This window comes from Hyperolius riggenbachi, chromosome 2, assembly GCF_040937935.1.
Source record: "Hyperolius riggenbachi isolate aHypRig1 chromosome 2, aHypRig1.pri, whole genome shotgun sequence".
NCBI lineage: Eukaryota > Metazoa > Chordata > Amphibia > Anura > Hyperoliidae > Hyperolius > Hyperolius riggenbachi.
In genome coordinates this window covers 441,067,144-441,093,904 of record NC_090647.1, presented here as the reverse complement: position 1 = coordinate 441,093,904, position 26,761 = coordinate 441,067,144, and the positions used below count along the sequence as shown (strand labels likewise).

Below are 26,761 nucleotides of genomic sequence, written 5' to 3'. Positions count from 1 at the left end.
TAGGAACATTTTTTACTAGGAACAGATTTCCAATAGATTTCAGTTTGAAATCTATTGAAAATCGATCTGATGGCATTTTTTTGCCATCAGATTTCCATTAGGGCCAATGCAAAATGATAAGCAATCTGAACAGATCAACCTAGATTTTCCAGCCTGCCAGATCGATTGAAATCGATCGAAATCGGCCGCAAATCGATTGATTGGTCAATCGATTTGCAATCGACCAATTGATCGATCGATTTTGATCGATCAATCGGCCAAAAATCGGCTGAGCGTATGGGCCCCTTAATAGTAATGTAAGATAGTGTGATAAGCTGTAAATAATGTAAGCTGTGAGAAGAGGTCTGTGTATGCTGGGTGTAAATGGGCCCATACACTTATAGATTTGCAACAGATTCGACCATTAGATAGATTTCTATCAGATGCCTGTCAAATCAAATCTGACAGGAATCTATCTGATGTTTGCCACACACTAGGAACAGATTTCTAATAGATTTCAGAATGAAATCTATTGGGAAATTGATTTTTCCATCCTGTCAAATAGATCAAATCGATCGAAATCGGCTGCAAATCGATCGATCTGGGAATTTGATAATCGATTTCTGATCGATTGATGCTATAGAATCGATCAATGGCTGAAATCAACCAGTGTATGGGCCCCTTAAGAAAAGATTTTATACATACCTGGGGCTTCCTCCAGCTCCATCCGCCTGAATTGCTCCCACACCGCCGTGGGAACCAGGTCCCGTTACTGACGTCATCGGAGCCAGCCTACACAGGAGAAGTGCACCCTCTATGTATCTCTTCAGCGGCTGCTGGAGAGACACGCAAACAGCGCACTTCTCCAATGCTGGGCATACACGGCGTCGAGGGAGGCATATCAATCGAGCCTGATGGCTCGATTGATAATATCCGACGTGTCTGATCACCGCGGGGATCGATTCCGCGCTCGATACCCTCGGGCGGACAATATCGACAAATCGAGTGGAAGATAAGTGCCGGCGGGGACGAGCGGGAATCGATCCGGGCGCACGCGCAGACGCGGCGGGAGTCGATCCGGCGCTAATCGGCCGCTGGATCGACCCGTGTATGCCCAGCATTACGCTACACTGGCTCCGACTGACGGCAGTAGCAAGACCCAGTTCTTGTAGCTGCGGCGGGCAGCGGAGGATGGCGGCATGGGAGCGATCCAGGCGGATGGGGCTGGAGAAAGCCCCAGGTAAGGATAACATTTTTTCTTTCATCTCTGGTTCACTTAAATGGAAGATAAAAGCTGTGGGTGGAGGGCTGTGTTGGGTTCTAGTAATGTAAGATAAGTGTTGTGTGTATAGCAATGTAAGATGTGGTGGTGATAACCTGTAATGTTAGCTGTGAGTAGGCTGTGCAGCACACTGAAGTGAATGCAGTAACTAACTGTCGCCAGATCTGCAGTATGTGAGTGCGGGGCTGAGCTCGCCTGTCACTTCCGGGGGAGGACACACACGGCTCTCAGCACAGGCAGCAGCGGTATTAGGTGATCGCTGGGTGTTCGGGCACTTCTAGTGTTGGATTGCAATTGGCGACTGCGAGTCAGTGACCTCTGCTCCATAGACAGCAGCCGCTGCTCTCCGCTCAGGTAAGCTCTTCCCTGGTGGGCTGTGATTAGGGGAGAGCCTGTTATAGACGAGCTGTATGATAGCAGGCAGATTGCTGCAGATAGATAGCAGTGTGAATGAGCGAGGGCATTGCTGCAGAGCACAGCGCTGTACAGAGATAGCAGGGGGTGTGAGGGGGGATCACCTCGTGCTGCTGCTCAGCAAGGCCCCTTCCCTGTAGTGTGATTAGGCAGTGCTGGTATGCCGCTACAATCACTGGTAATCCCCTCCTCCAGGCTGGAAGGCTTCATGCCTCTTTCATTATTGCTCTCTATTGTTCTGCACTCTGATCTCTATTGCTGTACATAGCAGAGGCCAGATTACATGGTGACACGATGCAGCTCCTCTGCACTCATCTGGCATGCTTTCCTGACAAGTGCCGTATGCTCATTATCCTTGCCGCAGAACATTACTCATTGCTGGCTGATGCCATGCTACAATTGTATATTTATGTCATATTGGAGGAACTTTTTTTTTTTTTTAACAAGGGTGAAATATCCCACTAGAAGCTGAGGGGAACGTGCTATTTATTCAGTAAAAGAGCTGGCAATGCTCTACTGCGTATATTGAGGTTTTTCATACATATTTCCCCTTTATCCTCCATGGGCTTATTTTATTGCTTACATTAGGATTATTTTCCACGTTTTGGTGAATTTATTGCTTTCAGTCTTATTGTGTTAATTGATTGGTCTCCCTGTTACTTTAAAGCCATTGTTGTAAAGTTTTTATATAGCACCGACATATTACGCAGCGCTGTGCAGAGTATATTGTCTTGTCACTAACTGTCCCTCAGAGGGACTCACAATCTATTTCCTCCCATAGTCATATGTCTATTTATGTATGTATTGTATTGTGTAGTGCATGTATCAGTCTAGGGCCAATTTAGGGTGAAGCCAATTAATTTATCTGTATGTTTTTGGGATGTGGGAGGAAACCCACACAGACACAGGGAGAACATACAAACTCCTTGCAGATGTTGACCTGGCTGGAATTCGAACCTGGGACCCAGCGCTGCAAGGCGAGAGCGCTAACCACGACGTCACCATGCTGTACTAGTTTCAGGTTTAATAATGTTTTTTATTTGGAGAGTATGGTAGCAGCATCTGTAGAACACTTGATGAGGTGGTGACTATACAGATAAGGTCCATATGATGTGTTATCTCTAGATCAGCGGTTGAGATGGATGGATGGCTGCTGGCGATTGTCCCCGGCGTTAAAAGCTAGAGATCCACATCGTAATTGGGATGAAGTTCATCTCACAGCATTGTTCGATTTTCCTGTTTATTAGACTAAAACAATCGAATGAAAGTCTAAAATTTTTTTTTTTCCGATCAACCAGAACCAGTGGCGTAGCTATTGAGCTCAGGGCCCTGGTGCAAGTTTTACATCCCCCCCCCCCAAGCACTTGCTTGATATGGCACAACAAAACCTGCCAGGGTCATCTATTAGAGGTGCAAGAAGGGGATGGGGAGCAGCGTGTAAATTACTACTATTCGAAGCCTCTATAGAATTGATTATAAACACCACAGGACCAATAAACTTTGGTTTAGGAAGGGCCCCGATGCGGTCGCTACCTCTGCAAACCCTATTGCTACACCCCTGACCTGAACGCTTGCATCGGACAGAAGAAAAACAGAAATGCACCCTGTACGTCAGAGGTCTCAAACTCAATTTACCTGGGGGCTGCAGGAGGCAAAGTCAGGATGAGGCAGGGCCGCATAAGGAATTTCACAATCGCCTCAGCCTGCCCCTCTCACTCTTCCTTCACAGAGAGAGGCGGCGATCCGTGTGGCGATTGACGTGAGGAGGGGCAGAGCTGAAGCTGAAAGCTCTGCCCCTTCCAGGAAATGCCGGCGGATTGCCCCCCGGGCGATTTGGTGCTCTGCAGCCTTCGTTTAGCGGCAGGGATGCGGCGGATTACTTGGGAGCACTGAAGCGATCTATAAGGAAACTTTTGCCAGTGAGGGCCACAAAATATTGTATCGAGGGCCGCAAATGGCCCGCGAGTTTGAGACCCCTGCTGTACGTATATAGAGAGTTTAGCCTGTCTAATTCCCCCCTTATCTGTGACTAGTCACAAGCTGTAATTTGATCTCCCTGCTGTGTCAGCTGACTGCCACTACAGATCTGTTAATTTATAAACTCAGGATGTTAACTATATATCTGCTTCCATAAAATCAAGGAAGTAAACACACTACAGAACAATTGCAGGATTTGTATCAGCAGTAACAAATGTTGTTATTATGATGTTTCATATCTTTTAGAGCAGAGAGGAAGTTCTGAGTTCAGGTGCGCTATAAACTGAACACTGTAGAGCCCTGGTGCCCACCCTACTCTGAAGCCAACACAGTTTGGCCATGAGAGAAAAATTCTATTGTCAACCAAACGCAACTTCTCATTTATACATACAGTTCAGCAACATTCATGCCCTGTTTAAACCATCCAGCTGTAACACACTGCATGTTTTCTGCATTTTCTTCTGGAATTCTGTAGATCTGACAGCACATGTAAATCTGTTTTACATTTAATTTTTTTTATTTTTTTTAGTGCATTGGAAAAAATGCAAAATGGTACGGTTTTCCTCATCCATTTTTACATATAGGAACATGCATGTTATGCATTGAATAGTGTATAATAGTGCACACACAGGTGGTACTCAGGTGGAGTGGGCAGCCACAACACAAAAGGCAAAGTGCAGAAAAGCCTGCATTGCAGATGAAGATGGTTTACACCATGAGAAGACAGTTCAGGACCTCTAGTAACCATTTTCCCAGGCTGAGAGACAGCATTGTCAGTCCTATCCCAGCTCTGATGGCTGTATACACAAGCTGTATTACACTCGGCTAAGGCAGCCATTAAGGACAGCCTTGTTCAAGAATATAGAATAAAGAATCGCATGTGAAAATTGATAAAAAATCGGAATTGCATGTAGTGTTCGAGAGGTCTAAGGCCTCTTGCACACTGCATGCGATTTTGATTTTTAATCGGTTTTTCACAAGCGATTCAGATTTTTAATCTGTACTGCATGCTGCGGTTTTTCTGTGTTTTTCTTTTGATAGCATCCAGGGAAAATCGGAATTGCAAATCGGATTTGCAGTGTGCTGGGAGCCTTAGAGTGATTGGACAAGGCTTTTGTACAGCAATGTATTTTGGCTGGATAGTGTACTGGTTAGGGGCTCTGCCTCTGACACAGGAGACCTCGGCTCAAATCTCGGCTCTTCCTGTTAAGTAAGCCAGCACATACATAGGGAGTCTTGCCCAAGGTCTCCTACTAACACTGCTACTGCCTATAGAGCGTGTCCTAGTGGCTGCAGCTTTGGCGATTTGAGTCCGCCAGGAGAAAAGCTCGATATTCGGTAAATATTATTTGTTTGTCGTTGTGCACAGAATCCCCCATTTTACTAATCTACATGGTAGAAAATAGCCAGATTGGGTAACTGCTTTCTACTTTTCTGTGAGAACTTAGTTTTAGGAACACAAAGCCAATAGAAAAATTGAAATACAGTAGTACTTATTAAGGGTTACAGGAATCTTAGCTGTAGCAGACTTACGTTGTCAAGAGCAGTATTTATCAGTTTATCATGCAATGTTCAGTCCTGTGTGGATGTCAGGGGCCGTGACTGGGTCTCTCAGTATGTAGTGATTTGACCACCACTGCAATACAGACTGGACAGGGAAACTATCCTGCGGCATGTAGGAGCTGTATTCATGCTTGTGCTGCTGTTTTCCTGCGCTTCTCCCCAGAGTAGTGAAAGCAGCAAGTACAGTCTTGTACCACACTAGTCAATGCAGTTATTGACCTCAAATGCTGAGTCGGCAATAACTGCAACAGACAGCCATATGTTGTGTAAGGGCTGCTTTTTTCCCAAATGATTGTTCTTATATTCTTTCAGAGCTCCACTTATTGATTTATATTTTAATTCGACACGTTGGTGAACTTTCAAGAGGCAGTTGAAATTGGGAACATCTTATGTCTGTTTACTTGTATTTCTGTTCCATTCCTCAGTTGACTGTATTTGCATTGGATTCATTGCTGAGGTACTGCACTCTGTGTGATACTTCTGGTGCAGCACTTTGGATACTGCACAGAAGTAGCAATGAGTTTGTTAGAAGAAAATAAATGCACCAACCTTCAAAGCTCAAGCCTCTAGTACACTTGAAATGAGAGCGATATGGAGGCTTCCATATTTATTTCCTTTTAAAGGGAACCCCGAGGTGAGAGGGGTATGGAGGCTGCCATATTTATTTCCTTGTGAACAATGCCAGTTGCCTGGCAGTCCTGCTGATCTTCTGGCATAAGTAGTGTCAGAGTCAAAACCCTGGAACAAGCATATGGCAAATCCAGTAAAACCTTCAGCTGAGTCAGAGTACCTGATTTGCATATGCTTGTTCAGGGTCTATGGATAAAAGTATTAGAAACACCGGATCAGGAGGACAGCCAGGCAACTGGTATTGCTTATAAGGAAAAAAATATGGCAGCCTCCATATCCCTTTCATCTCGGGTTCCCTTTAAACAATACTAGTTGCCTGGAATCCCTTCTGATCTATTTGGCTACAGTAGTATCTGAATCACACACATTAAACAAGCATGCAGCTAATCCAGTCTGACATTAGAGACAGATGATCAGCAGGACATCCAGGTAATTTGTATTGCTTAAAGGACAAATGAAGTGAGAAGAATATGGAGGCAGCCATGTTTATTTCTTTTTAAACATTACCTGCATGGCAGCCCTGCTGATGTATTTGGCTTCAGCAGTGTCTGAATAACGCCAGAAACAAGCATGCCGGTAATCTTGTCTCTCCTAATCTGCATATGCTTGTTTAGGGTCTATGGCTATAGAGGCAGAGAGTCAGCAGGATAGCCAGACAACAGGTATTGCATAAAGTGGACCTGAACTCTTGCACAGGACAGAAGGAAAACAGAGAGAAATGTACCCTGTATGTATAAGCTTGTCTAATTCGTCCTCATTTGTGTCTAATCACAAGTTGCAGTTTGATCTTTCCCCTGTGTCGCCTGACTGCCATGGCAGTGGTGGCAGATGAGCTCATTTGAAAGTACAGGATGTTAACAATATGTCTGCTTCTATAAATCAGGAAGTAGAAACAGTGCAGAGTTATTTTAGGATTTTTATCAGCTGCAACAAAGAAATGTGTGTTTTTGTTTGTTTGTCATTTTTGTTTTTGTCATTATGCTGTTGCGTATCTTTCAGAGCAGAGGACATTCTGAGTTCAGGTCCACTTTAAAAGGAAATACTGTAAATATGGCAGCCTCCATATCCCTCTCGCTTCACTTGTCCTTTAAAAGGAAATAAATGTCAGCCTTCATATCCCTCTCACTATGAACATTTAGAAGGTGGTCTACACCTCTTGCTGTTTGTTAATAAACTATTTCTTGCAAGCAGAGCACAGTTATTTGAATGTCTTTACAGATAATTGAGTATCATTATCTTTCTCCCGCTCTCTATTCTTGGGCCATATTCACGAAGTATTGATAAACTTGCCATGTGCTCGGAAAGCACGGCAGCTTTACTGCTACTTACGCCGACTACGAAGCACAAGTTGAGCTATTTGGGCAACTTTTGTTTCCTAGGTAACAGGCACATTGCTAGGGTAACTCCCTGTGGCCAGCACTGTAGCTCTGTGCTGCTAATGATTGAGGATTGCCACAAAGTTGCACAGCTTGTTACTGCTGCAGTGCGACTATACAGTGAGGCATACAGTCCAATAAAAGTATGCTACACTGCCACTGTAAATGCACGCATTACCCGAATAACTCACAGTATGCTGTGATACTGCGTCGGAACTCGTCACAACACACTTGGTGCGGAAGCCCCATTGGAATATCATTGCAATGCAGTGATGTCCGTTTGCGATGCAACGCAATGGACTGTGTAAAGGGCCCTTATGCGTTACAACAGGAAGTTCTGTGCAGACCATTTTTCTAAGAGAGTATAGATTGCAGGTTACACTGCAGTGCATTTCAGCTGACAGACATTTATGGAAATCCATAGATGGCAGCTATATGGTACCCTTATAGGTATGAACTTGCCAGCTGATGCAGACCCATGCGTGTGAACTTGCACATATTGTTTCTGCTCATGCACAGGCATGCACAATGTGTGTGTCACTTGCATACGCAACATACAGTTTGCATACACACATGCCAATGCTACATGTTTTGTTGCATTTCAGCCTGAAAGATCTGTTGGTATTTATGCTCTGTTTCAACCTTAGTGTTTGTAGAGATGTGTTTTTAATGAGCATTTAATAGCTATATGTGCGCTGAGGCAATGCAGAAGTAGTAGGTAGAAAGGAGCTTTGTAAGCTGTCACATTTGCTGTGTCTCTGCCTTGCTGTGGGATTTGCTGTGCTTTGCAGTAACATGGTGCTTTTTAATAGAGATGATGATTCCTGTAAAACTGCAGTCCTGCTGAGGTGTCTGATTTACCTGCAAAAAAGACACAGGCTCATCTCAAGGCGAGAGACATATGCAGGTTTATATATTAATGTCCTTTTAAACAATCCAGATTGCCTGGCTGTCCTGCTGAGCATCTGCCTCTAATACTTTTAGCCATAGACCCTGAACAAGCATGCAGATCATATGTTTCTGACAAGATTAGCCACATGCTTGTTTCAGGTGTGTGATTCAGACACAACTGCCACTAAGATCAACAGCACTGCCAGGCAACTAGTATTGTTTAAAAGGAAATAAATATCCAATGTAAATATGGATTCCACACATGCCTATGCACCCGTTTTTTGGGGGGTTGTACAAACAGCTGGGAATGGGAAGGGTTAAACACCTGTGTGAATTGGGCCTTTTACTTGTGTGTACAAAGCTATAATATGTTGGAGGGTCTTATCTGAGCTTTTGTTTTTAGGCAGGGGTCGGGTGACACTTGTGAAAATCTGCAGTGTTTTGCTGCAGTGTGAAAATGCATGTGAAAACACACAATTAATTTCTATGGGTCACTGCGTTTTTCAGGAGGCATCTGCATAGCATTTAAAAAAGGAAAAAAATCTGCACTAATGGTCTGCACTACGCACCACTTTGCGGTTCCTCATTGAAAATCCCTGGATACTGGAAAGAAAATATATGTATTAGGCCTCTTGCACACTGCAAGTGATTCTGATTCCGCTTTTTAATCAGTTTTTTACTTCAGATTCCGATTTGCAGTATGCTCCCTGCACACTACAAATCGGAATCTGAATCGGATGTAAAAACTGATTGAGGGCTGGTGCACACCAAAACCTGCTAGCAGATCCGCAAAACGCTAGCAGATTTTTAAACGCTTTTTTTTATTTTTATGAGGCGTTTTGCGGATTGCTGCTGCGGTTTTCAGTATAGTAGATTTCATATATTGTTACAGTAAAGCTGTTACTGAACAGCTTCTGTAACAAAAACGCCTGCAAAACCGCTCTGAACAGGCGTTTTTCAGAGCGGTTTGCGTTTTTCCTATACTTAACATTGGGGCAGAAACTCATCCGAAATCCCAAAAATGCCTCACCCAGGCATTTTTCGTTTCTGCAAAACGCCTGCCGCTCTGGTGTGCACCACCCCATTGAGATACATTGACCAAGCAGATCCGCAGCCGCAAGCGGATCTGAAAACGCGGAAAAAGCCGCTCGGTGTGCACCAGCCCTAAGGGCTGGTGCACACCGAGCGGCTTTTTGGGCGTTTTCAGATCCGCTTGCGGCTGCGGATCTGCTTGGTCAATGTATCTCAATGGGGTGGTGCACACCAGAGCGGCAGGCGTTTTGCAGAAACGAAAAATGCCTGGGTGAGGCATTTTTTGGATTTCGGATGCGTTTCTGCCTCAATGTTAAGTATAGGAAAAACGCAAACCGCTCTGAAAAACGCCTGTTCAGAGCGGTTTTGCAGGCGTTTTTGTTACAGAAGCTGTTCAGTAACAGCTTTACTGTAACAATATATGAAATCTACTATACTGAAAACCGCAGCAGCAATCCGCAAAACGCTAGCAAAACGCCTCATAAAAATAAAAAAAGCATTTAAAAATCTGCTAGCATTTTGCGGATCTGCTAGCGGGTTTTGGTGTGCACCAGCCCTGAAAAGTGGAATCTGAATCGGAATCACTTGCAGTGTGCAAGAGGCCTTAAAATGCCCGCAAAACGCACAGTCATGCGGCAAAACGCCTGCAGGGGAATTGTCTGCAGTTTCCGAAGACACAAGTGTGATCCCTCCCTGAACTGTGTAAAATTATTTAAAATAAACACATGATGTACCTGCAAATGAATATTACATACTTACCTCACTGCCAGTTCCTCTCAGAAGCTGAACATTTTCTTCTTAAGATTCATTCCAGTTCTGACAAGATTTTGTCAGAACTGAAATATATCAGTTGCTGTCAGTTATAGCTGAGAGGAAAACTGATGTACCAGGTACTGTCCATGTTTCCCTATGGCTCAAGTGGGCGATGTTACAATTTAAGTTTGCTGACCAGGAAGCTGTTATAGGGTAAAGGCCATTTTCAAAATGGAGGATGGAGAATTCCATTGATCACAGTGGACAGGCAGGAGAGGAGAAAAAGATTGATGAGTAGACTATGCGGGAAGTATGTATGACGTGTGTATGGTTATTTTGACTTTTCATTTTCAATTCAAGTTCTCTTTAAGTTTTAAGAGATGGGAATTCAGTAGTCAGTTTTATTTGATCTATTTGATTTATCAACCTGCAATAAAGCTACTCATTACTATTTTTTATTTTTTTTTTATACCTTATACGTTACATGTAGACATTTGTTAAGTGGAGTGACATTATGCTATAGCTAATGACATCCAAATGCCTTTGTTCTTTCATTACCTTCAGTCATCTGAGTAGCAGCACTTTAGAAGTGACACCCACCCACCTTGTTTATGACTCTTCCCCCAAGTGCTGTATTAATCCCTAAATTGTGGGAATCACTTTGATTTTTGTTAAAGTTACAGTGTTTATTGTTCATCCAAAAGAGAAGATTATGTATTTAGCAATAACCAGGGGTCACTTGGCAGATTGTTTGGGATTATGTTGAAAGCCAACACCATAAGCTGCTGCTTATCTCCTGCCTGATCTTTTCTTGGTCAGCCCGGCTGCAGAAAGTGTGCTCAAATACAACTGGAGTTCATTTCATGCACTCTACTCTGACTGGTTTATGGTGACTTTTATGAAAGAAAACCATAGTGTATTGTACACAGACTGATGTTTTAATTTTAATATTGAAGACATGGACAGATTTAATACATACCATCATTTAGAAATCAGTCAATACAGTCCTGGAGCCAGCACACTGTTTAGAGCCAGCTCCACTGATAACAGCTGTGATCTTAAAGGCTAGTTCACAGTGCTCAGTTGAGTTGCAGAATTCTGCATGTCAGCTCACTGCCCATATAATTCAATGGGCCTGTTCACAGTACTGTGTTGTAGCTGATCACTTTATTCTCACTTGCTGCATGCAGGCTTTATGTTAAAATGGACCTGAACTCCTCCATAGGGCAGAAGGAAAACCTAGATACATGCACTCTGTATGTATTTAGAGAGTTGAGCCTGTTTAATCCCCCCTCATCTGTGTCTAAGTTGTAATTTAATTTACTCCTGTGTCACATGACTGCCACGGCAGAGATGGCAGAAAAGCTCATTTGAACGTTGAGGATGTTTACAATATGTCTGATTCCATGAATCAGGAAGTAGAAACTGTGCAGATTTATTGCAGGATTTGTATCAGCTGTAACAAAGAAATGGGTTTTGTTTAAAGGTTATTATGCTGTTGCGTATCTTTTAGAGCAGAGAGAACATTCTGAGTTGAGGTCCGCATTAAAGTCTATGTCCAGTCTTCATTGCAATTCACACTCATTACAATCAGGGCTGTGGATTCGGTAAAAAAAATCATTCGACGACTCAGTTTATGAAACCACCGACTCAGACTCCAACTCCGACTCCAAGTACCCAAAATGGCTCTGACTCCGATTCCTCGACTCCGACTCCTTAGTCTATTACTTACCGGGGCTGTAGATTTTGTACAAAAATCATCCGACTCCTGACTCAGACTCCTTGGTTTATAAAACCTCCGACTCCAGGTACCCAAAAATGCTCCGACTGCTCAACTCCGATTCCACAGCCCTGATTATAATACCTGCTTTATGCAAGTGACCACTGTGAACCCAGGGCTAGTTCAGTGCTTAGTTGTCAGCTTGCTGTCCATAAAATTCTATGGGCCTGTTCGCAGTACTTACTTGACCTGAGGAAGCGGCTTACGCCAAGAAACGCGTTGTCACAGTGCTGTTCGCATTTAATAAATGAAATCCTATACAATCTTGTTTCGACTATATCCTAATTTAGAAATTATACGTGTCTTTGGACATAGAGTATTTTTTCTCTTTTCAATCACACAAATTCTCCAATTGGGCTCCTACTATCTTCCAAATCAATCATACCCTACTTAAGCTGGCCACTAACGGTCCAATTTCTAGCGAAAAATCGTTCGCGCAATCAAATTCTGATCGGACGAAAAATCGTTCACTACACCATCAACTAACCAATCATTGCTTCCTATCTATCACGACCACCAAGAAAATCCAAATTTTCGTTCGACATTTTTTTCACTCGTTCATAATCGATTGTATCCACCAATGGAGATTATTTACAACCAATCCGATCAGAATTTCTGATCGCTCAAACGATTTTTCACTAGAAATTGGACCGTTAGTGGCCAGCTTTAGTAGGGTTTAGATCTCGCTAGTACAGTGAGCCGAATATTTTTTCATTTGGAGTTGCGACCGACATCTAGCAAGAAAAGGCAGAGTGGGGGTGGCACTTCCCCCATCTTCGCAAATGAGTGGTTGCCTCCGTGAAGCAACCCACACTTGTGAGTATAACCATACCAGAAGTTACTGTACCCTAAACCCAGCTAGACGATATTACACTAGATCGGGCTCCCGGTGGCCGGGTGTTTTTTGTTTGTGTTTCTTTAGCCTCATCTGTTCGCAGTACTGCATTGTAACTGATCGCTTTATTCTACCTCACTGCATTCAGGCTTTGAATTAAAGTCTATGTCTAGTTTGCTTTTCAGTTCACACTTACTATAATGCGTCCATTATGCAACTGACCACTGTAAACCAAGCCATAAAGAGGAACTTAACCAGTTTACCCCCAAGGGTTTTTACTCTAACGGACCAGAGCAATTTTCACTTGTCAGTGCTCCTCTCTTTTATTCCCTAATAACTTTATTACCAATCACAAGAAAATTATCTATACCTCGTTTTTTTTTTTGCCACCAATTAGGCTTTCTGTGGGTAGTACATTTTGCTAAGAATTTTTTTATTCTAAATGCGTTTTAATGGGAAAAAAACAAAAATATTAAAAAAATATTTCTCAGTTTTCAGCCATTATAATTTTAAAATTAAACATTCTCCTGTGGTTAAACACGCATATTTTATTTGCCGGGTTGTCCCGATTATCAAACCGTTTAAATTATGTCCATATCGCAATGTACGGCGACAATATATTATTTTGAAATATAGGTGTTAGTTTTCTGTTTTTGTCTTTTTGTTCTGGCCATAATTACAAGCCCCTATATAATAAATTAAAATTCATTTCCCCCCATAAAATATAGATTAAAAAAAGCGCAGTCCCTAAGGCAACTATTTATTTATTTTAAGCTGATTAGTATTTACAAGTGTTTTTTTTTTTGGGGGGGGGGGGGGGTTGAAAGTGTAATTTTATTAATAGTGTGTATGTATTTGTGTGTGTATGTACATATGTATGTATGTATATATATATGTATATATATATATATATATATATATATATATATATATATATATATATATATATATATATATATATATATATATATATATATATATATATATATATATATATATATATATATATATATATATATATATATATATATATATATATATATATATATTATACTTTTTGGCCACAAGATGGCGCTAGTGAACACTCTCCCGTATAAGAAGTGATTTATTTATTTATTTATTTATTTTTACACTGCATTAAACTGCGACAGCTTCCTGTTTTTATGAATGGACGCGGCTGCTGTTTGCGGTCGCGTCCATTCACTCCAGGCAGTGCGATTGGGTAGAGGACTGCTCGGTCCTCTTCCCCAATCACTCAGCACGGGATCCCGATGGAAACGACGGCGGTAGCGGCGCGCACACGTGCGGAGCGGTGGCGGGAACGCGCGACGTATTAAAACGTCATGCTGCCATTAACAGGCAAAAGCATGACGTTTTAATACGATAGATTGCCGTTAAATGGTTAAAGGACCAATATCACAAAAAAAATCTTTTCCAACTGCCAAGCAAGCAATATCTCCCTGTGTGCATAGAACTCTCAGTAATGAACATTCCGTACAGATCACGAAGTAGGACTAATGCTAGGTACACACCATACAATTTTGTGTTAGATTTTCTCTTAGATTTACCTGCCAGATAGCTTTTTTTCCATGCTGTAGGTAAATCTAACAGAAGAATCTAACAGAAAATTGTATGGTGTGTACCTAGCATAAGGCCCGGTTCACACTTACGTTAAAAAACGGTCCGTTTGCGGAACAGATACTGTACTGTACAAATAGAGCGGATGCGAATGGATCCAGTGTTAACTTTTGGAACCATTTACATCTGTCCCTTCGAACGCATCCATTCCCCTACGTTATGCTGAACGGACCGCAAGTTTCTTGCAGCACCAATTTTTGTGTACACTGCAGCCCAGTGGACCTGAAACGGAAGCTGAAACCCTGCTTTGGAGGCAATGAGAAAACTGAATGTTTCTACACACTAGTGAAGAAACGGACCATCCTAAATAGAAAAATACACTTTAGGGTTGGGAGGATGTGGGGGAACGGAAACGCAGTGGCAACGGAATGATAACTGATCTAATCGACTGGTGATCGGATCCATTTGACACTCCAACTCAAGTGTGAACCGGGCCTAAAGATGTCACCACTTGTGATACATTTCAGAATGTAAAAGACTAAACACTGAATAATCTATAAATGAGAGCCCTTGTCCAGCCTTCCATTTTAAAGGATACCTGAAGGGAAAAAAATAAACAAAATTCAATATTTACCTCAGTAGTAGAAATTCTCTGGATAGTCCAGAAATCTCCCCCATCCTCCTTAAAGGGACACTGAAGTGAGGATATGGAGGCTGACATATTTAATTTTAAACAATACTGTGACTCCTTCACGATCTTGGCAATGCTGATTACCAAAGAAATCGCATATGCATCATGTTTCAATCAGTCACAAGCAGCCAGAGCTGACAATTTAAAAAACTTTCTCTGCTATGCCAGCACAGCACCCAGCTGACAAACTCAGAAATCAAGGTTGAAAGAATTCCCAAGGGCCCTTTTCCACTGTAAAGTGATGCAAATGCGGCTACCTAGCCGCATCGCATCACTTCCGCTGGCGCCCGCGTCACTTACCCATCTCCTGAAGTGTATGGAGGGGATGGCGGGCGGCTGCGGCCATGCGAGAAAGATTCTTGGAATGCTCCGCACGCAGTGGAAACTGTTCCATTGCCGTGCATTAGTTACAGGACACCCGCGGTGCGATGAGGCTATGTAGCCGCATTGCACCGCATGTTATGGAAACAGGCCCTAAAAGAACCCTTTCACTAGCCTAGCAGTCTCCAGGGGAGTTAACACCTCTAGAAGCTGTACTGGCTAACTGGGATTAGACCTAAATAAAAATAAAACCCCTTCAGCTTCACCTGGGGCTTCCTCCAAGTCTCTGTGTGCCTCGCCGCAGCTCCAATGTCACTCTGTTCTCCGGCCACGAGAGTGGGCGATGCAGAGGGGACAGAAGGTGGTTTTTAAATCTTTACCAGGTGGGTAATAGGCTTTGAACAATCTGTATTAGAGAGCCATCCCTGCTGTGCTCTGTAGCTGACCATGTGAGTGCATTGCAGTAGTATCTTGGCAGGAGGTGATGAGTGGAGGTGTTTACTGTGACATGCGGTGAATGGGTCATTGCAGTAAATCTTAAGCAAATCTTTCTTCATCTGGCACTGCAGTAAATCTTGGCATGTTGAAAATGTCACTACCTGCTTTGTGCAAGCTTGCGAGACGCCATAAGCCAAGGGCACAAAGAGATATATGAGAATTCTGCGAAGCCCAATACACCCAACTATATACAGGTGCCTTGGTTTCAAGAAAACTTAGTTTGACATTTTTACTAGTACATTGTTACAGTACCTGCAAAGCATTATTTTTTTTCTTTTTAATACCATTAAATTACAAAAAATATCAGGGCTACAGAAATTTTGTAGTGTTATAAAGAATGTGCCATCATCCAGTAAAGCAATGCTGAATTGGGAAAAAAAAGTAACATACTTACCTCGATAGTGGAAAGCTTCTGGGTAGTCCAGTGGCTCAGATCCTTCTACATGCCACCTTTCTAACGCTATGCCTTTTCTTATCTTCTGGCTGGGAGTGCGGCCATGGACAAGCATAGCTGCTCAGGGCATATGCAAATACGGTCCACGCATGCCCAGTAGAGGGAAGTGCTTGTGCACAGAGGAATTTCTCCATGCACGGGCACTTCCCTCTTCTGGTTATGCATAGATCACACTCGTGCATGCCCAGTGCGGTAGTGCTGGAGGCCCTGGTCTGTCTGAAGGCGCTCTCTATAGCCATTTTCTGGAAAGGCAAGTTCTGCTCATTTCTTCAACTAGAAATAACAGGCAGTGAACACAGGACAGATGCCGGTACTATTTCCATGCTTGTTGTCATCACCACTTGCCACCCCCTTTTTCGCACTTTTTCTACAGTACTACAATAGAGGGATGCTGGGAAATGTAGTCTAACATCTGTTGTTCTCAGGGCTGTGGAGTCGGTACAAAAACATCCGACTTGTTCTTCCTACTTCTGATGTCACATGGTTTAAATCTCCTGGTAGCACCCAGAGGAGGCAGGAATTGAGAAATAATTTTGTTTTCAAATCACCTGAAACAGGTGTTTTATCAAACACACATTTATTTCTATACACTGTTTTAATCATCTGTCACCTCTTTTTTTTAGTTGGGGCTTGGAGGCCTTTTTTACACTTGACGTGTGTACTGCCGCGACTTATCACAAAAATCGGCCTCCATATGACCCCACGCCACCGTGTGGCGACAGGTCATATGCATAGCGCCACCCCAGGCTAGTGGCGAACTCCCTGCTGGGCAGTAAGTACCTCACTGGGCTTCCCGTCAGTGCATGCTGCATCGCACTGCTCTCCCGATGTGCACATTTGCTGCGTTGCACGTTGATTTACATTGCTGCACAGTGCCGCACGGATCATGTGTTAATGATTTGCCGACTTTGTGTCAGATAGGGTGATTATGGCGCACTGCATTAACTGTGCAAGTTTCCTTTGAATATTATTGCACTTGTGGTAAGAAAGGGTAGCCCAACGCAAGTTTTAAATGCTAGTGTGAAAGGGGCCTTATACCTTAGAAGGTTTTTGTGCATTGGTGTCATCTGCTGACTGAAACCACTACACATGAAACGGCTACACGTAATAAATCATTATCACTTGATTAAAACACGGTACATGCACTTTATGCTGAGTTAAACCTAGTGGTAAGTCTGCATGATGTTTAGTCTTAAGCCCAATCTACACAATACAATTCTTTGTGCAATTTGATTACGATTCTATTTACGATCCGATTAAATCCACCCGTTAGAGCAGCTCCCTCCTTCAACATCTTCAAGGCCCTCAAAACTCACCTTTTCATTCTGGCCTACCACCCCTCACAAGTGCTCCAAACCCACAGCTTAACTCTGGACCCCTACCTTTCGTGTCCCTACCTCTCCCTCTAGATTGTAAGCCTTTGGGCAGGGTCCTCCTCCTTTTGTGTCCTACCTGATCATGCACCTCCATTACTGTGCACCCATGCTATGCATTTGAGTGAACCTAACTTGCCTAATCTCCATGCTCCCATCCAGTGACTAAGCATTACCTTGTACTCCTACTGTGCTGCGTGATCTGGTTTTTCTTGTATTCCTGTATTGTCATATTGCTGTATGTCACCCCTAAATATTGTCTGTAACCTAAACTACTGTCCAGCGCTGCGTAATATGTTGGCGCTTTATAAATAAAATAAATAAATACATGTCCGATCGAGATTCGATTAAATTCGATTTGCCATTGCAAAACAATGGTGTCACGGAAGAGCCGCGAGACCAAAGAGCACAATCTGTTTGCTGCACCAATTGCCATTGACGTGCCAGATCAGAATCTTATGTATATGGATACCAGGCAGTCAGCCTGGGGTCTTCTTTTAAAAATCTAGCTTCCATAGCTGCTAGAGGAAGTCTGTTCCTGAAGCCTTTTGCCTGTTCAATTAGCCAGAAGTGTGAAACCCTAGCTGGAGTCCTGGTGTAAAACTCAAAGGGTGTTATAGCTGGTCACGCTCAGATGATTATTAACACACCAAAAGGTGGCCAAAGGAAGCTAGATCCAGGGGGTCCACTGAAGAACTCAGACACAGAAGCAGCGCTGGGGAACAGATTTAAATGCATGTGGTTTATGATTTCGGTCTGTTAAATGAAAACCGTGTAGAGCACAGCTATGAAATTCATATAGTCTTATTCGTTAAAATCCACCCAATGTGCTGATATAAAATTCATAACCATAACCCGTCCGATTATGGGTGTACGATCCTTCTCGGGGGCAGGACAGCCTAACGCACTCATGCAAGATGTCATATTAATCGGTATTTTCTGACAATTGTGAATCCGCTGTCCGCCTAAATATGACATTTATCGTTTATAAGTTACAGTATTTTACAATTTAGGCTGCTTACACACTGACGTTACAGGCGCACGTTAATGCGCCTGTAACGCTCCCCCAACGCACAGCAATGTAGCACAAGTGGGCTGTTCACACAGCCCACGTTGCGTTACATGTAACGCTGCACGTTGTTCGGAAAGTGCAGCATGCTACGGCGTTGGAGCGGCTATGGCCGCGTTAGACTGTTTGCACATGCGCAGTGGGGGGTGAGAGAAGGCGGGGAGATGCTGCTACAGTAGCCGCGCACATGGCTACTTAATATTCACTGCACTGGCGGATGCTGATTGGCCGGCGGGACCACGTGATGCGGAGTGTCTCGCTCCGCATCACGTGGTCCCGCCAGCCAATCAGCGCCACTCTGGGAGACCTTATGGATAGAGCCGCCTAACGCGGCTCACTCTACCGTCCTCTCCCGAACCACCATACGTTGCATTAGGTGCACGTTATGCGACCTTAACGTGGCACCTAATGCAACGTCTTGGTGTGCAAGTAGCCTAAAGCTCAAAATTCCCCTAGGAGGGGGTGGGCTGTCATTGGTGGGTAATTCAGAGGGGGCAGGTATTGCCACACCCCCCAAACCAGCTTCATCAAAAGCACATTGCCAGCAGGCGGACTGGAGTCCTCCATCTTAACCTCATCTGGATTACAACTAGACCTGCTGCTGGGCAGAGGACCACCCAGCAGCTATCTTGGAACTGTAACATCTGCTTGGATTACAAAATATGCCCAAAGGCCTATGATTCTGAAACCAAGGACTTTGCATTTCTTTTCCCAGAAAGGACATATTTCCACGAACTTAAGTATTTCCTTCCCTTATTTTTATTTTCCATACTGTGCTATTTGTCTCTATAATTGTTGTTTTTAAGGATTTTCTGTATATATTATTTATATTGTTTTCATAATAAACAACGCGAACGTCATTTATGTGTTTGGCTATTATTCAGCAACACAAAACTGAACCCTGGCTTCTGAAGAGTCGCTACTATTGTGGATAGCTAGATAAAATAGTGTGTTTTAACCGTTTTCTATTTTCAGGTCTAGAGTCAGCCAGTCAGTGGATTCCTCTGTCCCATGGTAACAGAGGTGGTGGCAGTTATACCCTAAAAATAGTGTGTGAATTGTATTACCTTAACTTACAGGCTCCCTTCTAGTCGGTCTGCTGCCAAAATCACAGTGGTTTTCGCGCACAGATTGCGACCACAGATTGCATGGTCTGTGTGCTGAAACCGGTTGGAAGGCATTGTGCGGTCCGGCCACTGAGGGGGCTTGTGACAAATGGCGAATCAAATCCTGATCGGACATGTCAGATTTAATTGGATCAAAAATAGAATCGTAATCGAATCGCACAAAGAATCGTATCGTGTAGATTGGGCTTTACCAGCTTGCCTTGGGCTTGGTTTCTCCTAAGAGTCTCTGTTGGGCCCAGCTGTATCCATGCAGCTTGCCTTCATTCAGTATTGTAAACAAGGATACAGCCATGAGTGTGGTAGATAGGTAGGCCCTTGTGGCGAGGCTTATGCTGGAATTTGGGGCTGCCCTTTAATAATAATATATTTGTACCCAGCTGACAATAAAGGTGCGTTTTTTAAAGGACAACTGAAGTGACAGGTATATGGAGACTGCCATATTTATTTATTTTTAAGCAATCTCAGTTGCCAGGCAGCCCTGCTAATCTATTTCACTTCAGTAGTGTCTGAATCACACCAGAAAGAAGCGTGCAGCTAATCTTGTCAGATCTGAAAATAATGTCAGAAACACCTGATCTCCTGCATGCAAGAGGATCAGCAGGACAGCCAGGCAACTGGTATCTTTTTTTAAAAGGAAATTAATATGGCAGCTCCGTATCCCTCTCACTTTGGTTTCCCTTTAAGTTACCTCAGAGGACACCTGTACACATTGTAGATTATCGTTTGAAATGGCCCCAATCAGCTGCCTTGGCCAAGAACAGTCTAGCACAGGCTTTCTCACCCCAGGGTTCCTTGAGGATATTACAGGGGTTCCCTGACATTTCTCCCTCAGGTGAGATTGGCCTCAGATGGAGGAGTGAAAAAGTACCTCTTTGGTCCTCTATATAAAACAAAGGGCTTCATTAGGGTTCAGTATAATAAGGAGCACAGTAATAACAAAAGTATGATAGTGAGGCAGTATTATAAAGAGCCCTATTATAGGGACTCACTATAATTGTAGTAAGTTGGAACTATAATAAGAAACATGACCACAGGTTACTATAATAAGGAGCACTATAGAGGAAGAACATGGAATGGAGATAACAAAGAGGCTGTTACTTAAAGGACCACTATCGCGAAAAAAGTAAGCAGTTAAAGAGGAACTCCAGTGAAAATAATGTAATAGAAAAAGTGCTTCATTTTTACAATAATTATGTATAAATGATTTAGTCAGTGTATGCCCATTGTAAAATCTTTTAAATCCCTGATTTACATTCTGACTTATTACATGGTGACATTTTTACTGTTGGCAGGTGATGTAGCTGCTGCATGCTTTTTTTGGCAGTTGGAAACAGCTGTAAACGGCTATTTCCCACAGTGCAACAAGGTTCACAGACAGGAAACTGCCAGGAGTACCACGGTTCTCAGTTTCTTGCGGGAGGGGTTTCACTACGATATCAGTCATACAGCGCCCCCTGATGGTCTGTTTTTGAAAAGGAATAGATTTCTCATGGGAATATCAGCTACTGATTGGGATAAAGTTCAATTCTTGGTCAGAGTTTCTCTTTAAAGAGAACCCGAGGTGGGTTCTAACATTGCTATATGCATACAGAGGCTGGGTCTGCATATACTGCCCAGCCTCTGTTGCTATACCGATCCCCCCCTAAGTTCCCCCTGCGCCCTGCTATGCCCCCATAAATCATCAGCCGAGCTGTCGACAGTGTGTCCCAGCCGGCTGTTTACTTCTGTAAGTGTCAGTCTCGGCTGCTTCCCCGCCTCCTCCATAGCTCCGGTCCCCGCCCGTGTCCCTTCCCTCCAAACAGCGGGGAGGGAAGGGACGCAGGCGGGGACCGGAGCTATGGAGGAGGCAGGGGAGCAGTCGAGACTGACACTTAGGCCTGGTGCACACCAGAGCAGTTTTCTGAGCGTTTTGAGTTTTTAAATCTGCTGCTAATGTTATCCTATGTGTCTGTGCACACTGGAGCAATGAGGTTTTGTAAAAAACCCCATAGCATTACATTGGGAAGAGCTTTTGAAACCTCTAAAAGCTCTTGCCAATGTAATGCTATGTTTTTTTTTTTTACAAAACCTCATTGCTCCAGTGTGCACAGACACATAGGATAACATTAGCAGCAGATTTAAAAACTCAAAACGCTCAGAAAAACTCCTCAGGTGTGCACCAGGCCTTATAGAAGTGAACAGCCGGCTGTGACACGCTGTGTGTCAACAGCTTGGTTGATGATTTATGAGGGGCATAGCAGAGCGCTGGAGGGGAACTTAGGGGGATCGGTATAACAACAGAGGCTGGGCAGTATATGCAGACCCAGCCTCTGTGTGCAGATAGCATTGTTAGAACCCACCTCGTGTTCTCTTTAAAAGCAGACAGAACTGACAGGTTTTGGACTAGTCTGTCTCTTCATGGGGGTTTTCAGGGTTTTCTTTGTTTTCAGAAGCACTTCCTGAATGGCAGTTTAACTGCCAAAGCATTTTTACCAGACAGCCTCCCCACTCGTTTGCACACTATTTTGGCAGTTAGACTTTGCAACGGCTGTTCTGGAAATGCTATTGAAATCAAAGAAAAAGCTTGAGAATCCCCCATAAGATGGACTGGTCTAAGGCCTCTTGCACACTGCAAGTGATTCCGATTCAGATTCCGCTTTTTAATCAGTTTTTACATCTGATTTGCAGTTTGCTCCATGCACACTGCAAATCGGAATCTGAATCGGATGTAAAAACTGATTAAAAAGCGGAATCTGAATCGGAATCACTTGCAGTGTGCAAGTGGCCTAAAACCTGTCGGTTCTGTCAGCTTTTAACTGGTTACTTTTTTCACGATAGCGGTCCTTTAATAACATTTTTAGCCGCACCTTCTTTTAAAGACCTTTCCTGTCATCTTCATTTGTAAATGTTTCTTCTTTTTATTGTTCTTCTATTCTGCTAATACCTTGCTTACAGCCACCACAAATTCCTGCATACATAGGAAATTCTGCCAGGGTTGTGTTGCATTGCTTTTGTTTGTAATACAGCTTGTTCTATTTTGCTCTGGATGAAAACTGCAAACCTGCTATGACTGTGGTGGTGGGAAGTGTGTGCTTGGTGCGTTCACATACTGGTGTGTTTGCAGTGCATTTATACAGTCCTTCGTATACACAGGCCCTAACATTGACTCCCACAATTTTTTTTGAATATTGTCAGTAGCATACGAGGAAATAAATATGAAGTTATAAATTAAATTTGCATTCATCTGTTTTGCTTCACTTCCTCATTTAGCATCCTTTAAAAAAAAAAAAAAACAGCAGCAGTTAGGACACAGCTAATACTGTATTGTAATTGAGGACACCTATCAGAAAGTCTGCTTAGATTACCTTTTCACCTGTTGAAACTCTGCTTGTATTGGCAGTCCTAGTGTGGCTACTGGGTGGACGAGCAACTTTATAATTGTAGGTGTTGCCTGGCCTTCTATATGACATCTGAAGGGGATGGAATTTGTGTGGGCAGGTGACTAAGCTCTGTGGATGCTGGTTGGGAGATAGCCAGGGGAGCTGGAAAAATGAGGCTGGGTGCAGGTGTTATACAGAAATTCATGACGTTGCCTTGAATTGGGCATTGCATAGAACAAATATTGTTTATGACCATTTACAGATTTAATAATTTTAACCTTCGCTTCATTCTGAATCATACTAGTTTAATGACGGATAGAGAGACAGCTGACTGACAAATCTAAGGATAATATAGTTATCTGTAAAGACAGAAGAATAACTGAACTCTGCCTGAAGGAAACTGCAAATAGACTGAGTTCACTGAGGCAGATCTATTAATGTGTCAGCAGTTATCACTCACAGAGTACTCTCTGTACCACCTTCACGAGTTTCAGTTGCCACTCTCTATCTGACATTCTATGCAGGTATGAAAAGTGTCATATATAACAAGGCTTTTCAACCTGTGGTACAAGTACCACCAGTGGTACTTTGCTGTTGGCCAGGTTTGCCTGCCACTTTATTACCCGCTTGCCACTTGTCCTGGTCCTGTCCTGCCTCCACAAAGTTTGGCTCCTCCTCCCTCGCTCTTTGCTGTGCTACTCTGCAGCATACTTCAGACCTCAGATCAGTGGGGAAGAGACAGCCAGGTAAATAGTGCACAGTAATGGCGCAGATACAGAAAGAGACATCACTGCTCACTTCCTGTACTTGAAGTATACGCGCCGTCACCATGCACTGTTTGCCTGACTGTCACTTCTCTGCTGCTGGCTTACCGATGATCTGAGGTGTGAACAATTCCACAGGGCAGCACAGCAAGGAGTGAGCCGGGCGGAGGAGCCGAACTTTGTGGTGAATCACTGCCTAGCTCTCAGCTCTCTGATAGTGGGTCTAGGCTACCTATAATTATGCAGGGGGGGCGAGCACTGTAATAACAGTGCAGGAGATTAGGGCACAGCCGGCACCATCATAGGCCGAAATAGGGATTACAGTCAGTAACATCGGCGCCATCAGAAGACAGTGCTGAAGTTGCTTTTAAAACACTGCAATTCGGCTTCCAGCAAGAGCCGTATACCAGCTGTATCCTGCGCCCAAGTCTCCCGGCGGGCAGTTCATATGTATGCGGGGGGGGTGGGGAGGGGGAAGAAATTTGCAAGGCTACCTATATAGGCAATCTACCTACAGATTGCCAATACTGACAATATGTAGGCTTGCAATCTAATTGTAGTTGTTTTCCCCACCAATGCTTCCTACTTTTCCCCTCCCATATGCCCTCTTCTTTTCTTAAAGTGTACCTGTAAGAAAAAAGTGCCCCGGGGGGTACTTGCCTCAGGGAAGGGGAGGCCTTTGTATCCTAAAGAGGTTTCCCCCTTCCTCCACAGTAGAAGGGATCCAGCTCTGGGAGCCCCAAAGTTCTCCTTGTCGGTATGTGCGCATACGCAGTAGTATTTGTTTTCCTTGACTGCAGTGCTTGAGTTTAGGTCTTCTTCTTTAAAGAGGTTCTGTGGGATTCTAAAAATCAATCAAACAAGCTGACACTTATCTGGGGCTTCTATCGGCCCTCTGCAGCTGTAATGTCCCGCGCTGTCCTCCTACGATGCTCCGTTTCCCGCTGCCGGTCCCGGTTGCGTCATCGGGAGCTTACTGCACAGCCGCAGTGTAATAACTCGTGTGATTACACTGGGACCAACGGGAAACGGAGCATCGGAAGAGGACGGTGTGGGACATTACCGCTGCAGGGGGCCGATAGAAGCCCCAGGTAAGTGTCAGCTTGTTTGATTCTTAGGATGCAAAAGAACTCCTTTTAAGTGAGAAGAATAAGGTGGCTGCTATATTAATTTCCTTTTAACCACTTTAGCCTACAGGGTTGAGATTTTTTTTTTTACATCTGAGCAACTTTCACCTCCCATTCATTTGCCAATAACTTTAGCACTACTCATTACAATGAATTGATCTATATCTTGTTTTTTCCACCACCAATTAGGCTTTCTGTGGGTGATACATTTTGCTGAGAATTAATTTTATTCTAAATCCATTTTAACAGGAATATTAGAAATGGAAAAAATTCATTATTGCTCAGCTTTTGGCCATTATAGTTTGGTAAATAAAGTACATAGGTTTTAATTATTTGTAGCATGTATTAATTTCAATTTGTCCCGCTTATTACACCATTTAAATTATGTCCCAATCACAACGTATGGCGTCGATATTTAATTTGGAAATAAAGGTGCATTTTTCCAATTTGCGTCCATCACTATTTAGAAGCCCATAATTTAATAAATCATATTGATATACTCCTTTGACATGAATATTTAAAAAGTTCAGACCCTCAGGTAACTATTTATGGGTTTTTTTTTTTTTTTATTATTGTAATTTTTTATTTTAATTTTTTATTAAAACTTGTATGTGGGTAATTTTTGGGTTGGGAGGTAAACAGGGGATTTTTAATGTTTAAAAATGTATTTATTCAGTACAAAGTGTTTTTTAGTGTAGTTTGCTATTTGGCCACAAGATGGCCACAGTCAAAAAGTCCTGGGAGCCATCGATCTTGCTCCCAGGAAGAAGTATGAAGAGGGGTAACTTTTTGATCTCAGAAAAGCCGCAGCGTCTGAAGAGACGCTGTCGGCTTTTCTCCGGGGGGGTCCAATCAGATTTATAATCCCTTTCATTGATCCCAGCGATCGGGGGGGGGGAGTGGGGAGTGCGCGCGACCCGCGGGAGTGCGCGCAGCCTAACTGGACCAAAATGTTCGTCCAGTTAGGCTCAAGTGGTTAAACTATATGAGTTGACTGGCAGCCCTGCTGATCTATGTCTCTGCAGAAGTGTCTGAATCACCAGAAACATGCATGCAGCTAACCTTGTCAGATGTGACAATAATGTCAGAAACACCTGATCTGCATGTGCTTGTTCAGGAGCTGTGGCTAAAAGTATTAGAGACAGAGGATCAGCATGATAGCCAGGTAACTGGCATTGCTTAAGGCTGGTTTCACAGTGAGACGTTGCGTTTTAGGGGACGTTATGGTCGCATAACGTGCCCCTAACGCAACGCCTGGTGGTGTTGGAGCAGGACGCTGCCAAGAGCCGCGTTACAGGCAGCTCTTGGTGCGCCTGCTCTGTCGGAGGCACTGTGGAGACCACGTGAGCGGAGCTCTCCGCATCACATGGTCCCGCCAGCCAATCCGCGGCCGCTCCATGATGTAAACACTGCAAGTGCAGTGAATAATAAGTAGCCATGTGCCTGGCTACGTAGCGGCCTCTCCCCGCCTCCTCTCCGCCCATAAAATGAAAAAAAAAACCCTACTGAGCATGTGCAAACAGTCTAACGTGGCTTAGCCGCGTGTAAAGTACTGCATGCAGTACGTTATGTCGACGTGCTGCGTTACAATGTAACGCAACGTGGGCACTGTGAACAGCCCATTGATTTTTCATTGCTGTGCGTTGCAGGCTGCGCTAATGTGCACCTGTAACATCCCACTGTGAAACCAGTCTAAAAGGAAATAAATATGGCAGCCTCAATATGCCTCTCACTTAATTTCTCCTTCAACTGCTCACTTTTTTCACTGTAGTGGTCCTTTAAACAGTTGAAATTTGACAGTTGGAAAATGACAGTTTAAATAAGACAGTTAGAAAACGGCAGTTAAAAGTTGAATTCATTTTCCTACTGTCATTTTCCAACTGTCAAA

General features: G+C 43.5%; 1 protein-coding gene across 1 annotated transcript in view; it reads left to right on the top strand.

Moving 5' to 3' along the window:
• The first annotated feature begins 1,479 nt into the window (after positions 1–1,479).
• Positions 1,480–26,761, top strand: part of BCLAF3 (BCLAF1 and THRAP3 family member 3) — a 126,849-nt gene continuing 101,567 nt past the window's right edge. The window contains exon 1 of the mRNA XM_068269997.1: positions 1,480–1,615. The gene's annotated coding sequence lies outside the window, so the exon portion shown is untranslated. The remainder of the gene's footprint in view (positions 1,616–26,761) is intronic.